General features: G+C 45.4%; 1 pseudogene; it reads left to right on the forward strand.

The window, feature by feature from the left end:
• Positions 1–1,574: 1,574 nt before the first annotated feature.
• On the forward strand, positions 1,575–2,281 carry LOC147824306 (rho-related GTP-binding protein RhoQ-like; annotated as a pseudogene).
• The last annotated feature ends 2,965 nt before the right edge of the window (positions 2,282–5,246 follow it).

The following is a 5,246-nucleotide window of genomic DNA, read 5'->3' on the forward strand; positions in this document are numbered from 1 at the left end:
TTTCATTTTTTCCAGATCCCCTTTTGTTGCCAGTTCAGTGGGTCCAGGTGGTTGAGTATCAGAGTGTTCCTTCTCATTTCCCTTTGGGGTTGCTATAGGTGATCTGGAAGTCTGGTTTTGAGACTTATTTACGTGTATTCTCATTTTGACTGGGGGGGGACAGGGTGGGTGCTGTTGGTGTCCGCGTGGCTCACCTCCTCTGAGCTGTGATAGGTGGGCCAAGGGCTGGGAGTGGCGGTAGGGATGGTGGCCCGAAAGCCCCTTCCTCTGGGCCGGAAGCGGTGGGGTGTTTGGAGGCCCGGAAGGCCCTTCTTCTGTACCAAGAGCAGTAGGACGGCGGCTCAGAAGTCCCTACATCTAGGGCAGGAGCTCTTTAAATGTTGAGAACTTGATTAGCTCCAGTACAGTGATCTGGGGGTCTGGTGTCCTCTGCCTCTTTGTAGTGTGAAACCAGGTGGCTGTCTGCAGAGGGCCGATTCGGTGTTTTCAGCGTGACTGGTGACCTTGGGGCCACATCTGCAGACCTGCCTGTCTTCAGCCTCAAACCTTTTTTTTTTGAAGAAAAATGTAGTTTACTTTCCCGGTGTAAAAAGAAAGAGGGATAGATGCTGTTTTGCCAGTGGAACAGCACACAGTTCAATTCTTTTTTGCAAAGCAGAGGAAGAGACTACTTCTCACAGTTTTTATTGCTGTGAGGTCTCCTCCGCTCTGCAGTGGAGGAACTCCTTGATGTGTCCCTTCAGGGTTGTCACCTCAACACTTGGCAGGGCCTGGGCCCCCTCCCATTGGTGCTCTGAGGTTAACGCTCTAAAACGCCCTAAGGACTCAGGCCAGGGAAGTAGTGTGCTGCCTCAGTGGAGCAGCTGTGCCAGTGAGCATTCATTCCCATAGCTCAGTGGAGTCCTTTGTCAGCGGCTCCTCCAGCCCTGGGTCCTTACGCATGTCCTCACCTGGCCTCCATGCTGGCTGGCGTTGTCCCCCTCCTCCTGACTGACTACTGAATCTTCCGACTAGTGATGTCATCTCCCGTACCCCTCATGGAAAATGTTATAGGCATCCATGAAAGAAAGGTTTCCCAGTGAGACTTTAGCATTTTAAAACTTTTATTGGATGAAGCTGTTTTCAAGAGAATGAGAAGATACTCCATAGAGAGGGAGAGAATGTTTTCAAAGGAAATATTTTGTAAAGAGGTGTGATCCTCATATGGAAACAACAGCCCTCCCCGTGGCCGCCCTCCCGGAAGTTGCCATCTCCCCCAGGGCCGGCTGGTCTTAATGATCCAGGGGAGCCTTCCGGCTTGGGGCTGGCTGACAGCCCACGTGGACTTGGGGATTGGAGCCGGTGCTCAGGCCTTGGCGGCAGTAACAGAGGCGGCAATGACCCAGGAGGCTCAGGCGGCTGTGCCCTGGGCCCACCGCCCCTGCCCTCCCCTCCTGCAGCAGGCGCCGCTGTATGGGGCCTGGGGGTGTGTGTGTATGTGCTGTGACTTCGCCCCCCCAAGGCGCACAGGGGCTGAGCCCTGCAGGGGAAAAGGGGCGTGCTGGTTCCATGCCAGGAGGCTGGCTGGCCTCAGCATGGCTCAGGGGCCCGGAGTGCTGATGCTCAAGTGCGGAGTGGTGGGCGATGGGGCGGTGGGCCAGACGTGCCTGCTCGTGAGCTACACCAAGGACGCCTTCCCCAGAAATCCATGCCCACCGTCTTTCAGCACTACACAGTCAGTATCACTGTAATGGGCAAGCAGTACCTCCTGGGACTCTAGGACATGGTCGGACAGTGCCTGCCTCAGTATCCCTGAGAATCTGGCTTGGCACTCAGGCTTTGGAGGAAGAAAAGGAGTTGGATGTCTTGGAGAAGGAAGACTATGATCGTCTGAGGCCTTTATCTTATTCAGTGACTCAGGTCTTCCGCATATGCTCCTCGGTGGGTGATCAATCCAGCCTCTTTTCAAAATGGGAAACAAGAGTGGGTACCAAAACTTAAGGAATGTGCACCAAATGTACCCTTTTTATGACTAGGAACCCAGATTGATCTCTGAGATGACCCCAAAACTTTAGCAAGACTGAAGGATATGAAAGAAAAACCTGTATGTGTGGAACAAGGACGGAAACAAGCAAAAGAGATAGCAGCATAGCGCTCTGCGCAATGTTCAGCTTTAACCCAGAAGGGACTGAAGCCTGATTTTGATGAGGCTGTAATAGCCATTTTAACTCCAAAGAACCATTTTAAAAAGTTAAAAAAAACAATAGGGTCAAAATACATAAACTGTTGTTTGATTACATGAAAAACCTCTTCAGTGGCCAAGAAAACTATCAGTTACTCTCAGAAAGAATGTGAAACGCAACAGCGATACCCACACCTCTGCTAACGAAGCAGTTTCATACTTCAAAGAAAACAAAAACAAAAACCTGTCCTCAGAATGCTATAAAGTTCACTAAGAATGATCCTTAAAGGTATGAGGATCAGTAAGTAGAATCCAAAGCCACAATCTATTATAAATACTTCATTTCAACTAGAAGGTACAATCTCTCGGGGTTTTCATAGTTTAAAAAGCTACAATCACATCATGTTGAAACTACATTAAAAACAAAACAAAACGCAGTGCTGTACATGGAACTGCATGGCTTTGACCATATACATTTCCACGCAGGCCTCATGGAACCTGCACAAAGAAATATCTTCTCCCTTTGCTCCAGTTCATTTTTCGTGTACGGAAGTTGCTTTCTATTCCCGTATATCCAGAGTGGTGAAATAGCAAGGCCAGCCACGTAGCCAAAGGTTGCTCCAAGTGTATGAGAAAGAATGTATGAGATCAACAGTGAACAAATGTTTATTATTACCTGAGCACAAGCTAAATGTAAACTAAATATTTCTATATTAAACTTAATATGCTTTCTTGAAGAATGCCAAAAGTGTACTGAGGTCATAACTGCATTTATCATCAACACTGACATTGTACACATTTTAGTTAATGTGCTTTAAACTGTAACAAGGCTTCTGACAATTGCAGATTAAGTCTGATGCTCCCCAAATTGCATGAGATACATGCTAAATTACAAATTAAAATTTGGGGTCGGGCTTTGGCACAATCATTTTCTCAACTTAGCTCTCTGAACTAGCTGGTAATTTTTTTACTTCCCACATTGGCTGTGTACATCAAATGAAATGAGAAGTGTGTATGCTGACCAAAACACAAGAGAACTTTGACTTACGTTAAAGAGCCAAGACCTAGAATCTAAGCATGTTATATGGAATTTAAAACAGAGCAGCTGCTTCTGTAATAAAACTGTTGTCACCGTTAAGATACAGATATTGCAAGTATAGCAGAAGTTATAGAACCATAATTTATATACACACTCAGAATGTAAGTTAAACAGAATATTACTGGCTTTCAAATATCTATTCTCTCCAGTTGTATTACGTTTCATCATATTCCATTAAGCAAGAAATAAATAATATGGATTTAATTAATCCTGGGGCAGTACATATTTGTCCCGAGGTGAAAGGGTCCACTTAAAAAAAACAAAAAGACAAGACATTCAATGAGGATGTGAAGAAAAGAGAATCCTTTTGCACAGTTGGTGGAAACATAAATTTCTATAGTCATCCTTGAGTACAGTCTGGCAGTTCAACAAAAATTTTAAACAACAGTACCATGTAGCCTATCGATGCCTTTTATGCAAAAACACCAAAAGGAAATGAAACATCTCCCTCATGGAGAGACATACTCTGGCATGTTTGTGGCAGCATCATTTACAAGAACCAACATATCCAATCCATCAAAGTGTCCGTGAGTGGGTGAACTGATAAATCTCGCAAGAGTAAAATTTATGGCATGCAGATTGGAGCTTTTTGATGGGTGGTTTGACACATTGTGAGAGCAAAGCATCCCAAACATAACCCTGTTGTAGCCCCTACATTCCTCCTGTCTTTGCTCTCTGGCACCTGCCCTAACGTCATCATCTTCCTTCCCTGGCACTTTGGTGTCCAAAATGATGGCCAACGTATGCTATCATTTCTACCTGCACTCTCTGAGACCTGTCAATGGGGAGCATTCTGGGTATCTATCACGGACATGAGGTGTGCTGCCTATGTTCTTCAGTGTCCTCCACCCGCCTCCTGTATGTAAGGCATATGTTGTAATTCTAAGTTCCCGAATCCCTTAAGCAGAGGTAACAATTTCCCCATGTGGGAACAACCGCTTGAGCTCTGACTTGGCCAATGGTAGTAGAAGGAATCTGTGTTGTCCCCGCTCTTGTGGAGGGCTGTTCCACTCAGCAATCTCTGGCATGACCTGGAAATCCTCCTTCTCCTGCCCTCGAAGCACCCACATTGTCCAGTATACTCTATCCCATGTTCTAGCAGAGAGTGATTATGGTGGATCAGGTCACCGTGCCCAGCCGCCCCGCCACCTTGTTTTATAACTTTTATCCCTAACCGTGGTGGGGACTCTTTACTTTCCTGATCTGAAGATGGTGCCCTGAGGTCCCAAAGATTTTGCACAAGTCTGACGAGTATGAGGGGATACTGAGATCGGTTTCTGCCTCTTGGAACTTGGGCATCTGAAAGTGGACTTCACTAGTCTTCCTGTGACAGTTCCCATATTCTCTGCTGTTGGTCTCCTTACTCATCCTATAAAGATATTGAGGTCCACATTTTTATTTTGCTTCCCACAGGGATAGATACGTTCAAAAGTTGCCTGTGCATGTAACGTATTTCCTTATTTCCCCCTCTGCAAACGTTGTAGAGAATTAGCGCCTTCCTCAGATGTCTTTCGAGATGAGGAAGCTGTGCATACTGGGAAGGGAGCCTGGATATGTAGGTGGTCAGAGACAAACAATGTCATATAGTCCTTGCCTTTATCATCCAGACTAAGATTTCTGAATAACTTCTATTACAGAGAAGAATTGATTTCATTTCCTTTCTACGTTGGTTCCTTTCACTGATTTCCACTTCTACATTGATTTCCATTCTACAAGGAAGAATTTGATTCTTTCTTGCGTTTCCCGTGGTTAAACTCAGGGCCTCATGCAAACTAGGCAAGTGTTCTACACTGAGCTACTGAATGTATAGCCCAACAGGGTGAATTTGAATACTCTTGCTTTTGGAGGGCTGTGTAACATTGCAAATATAAATAAACCTTCAATATTTAAATATTTCAATCATTCTTTTTCTTGTTTGCTCAAATTATTTATTCCCATGTAGTAGTTCGGGTGCAAGCTCATGCTTTCCATAAAATGAGATATTTG

This window comes from Heterocephalus glaber, unplaced genomic scaffold (genome assembly GCF_053883595.1).
Source record: "Heterocephalus glaber isolate CG9 unplaced genomic scaffold, H.glaber_assembly_v1.0 deba00001548, whole genome shotgun sequence".
NCBI classification, from domain to species: domain Eukaryota; kingdom Metazoa; phylum Chordata; class Mammalia; order Rodentia; family Bathyergidae; genus Heterocephalus; species Heterocephalus glaber.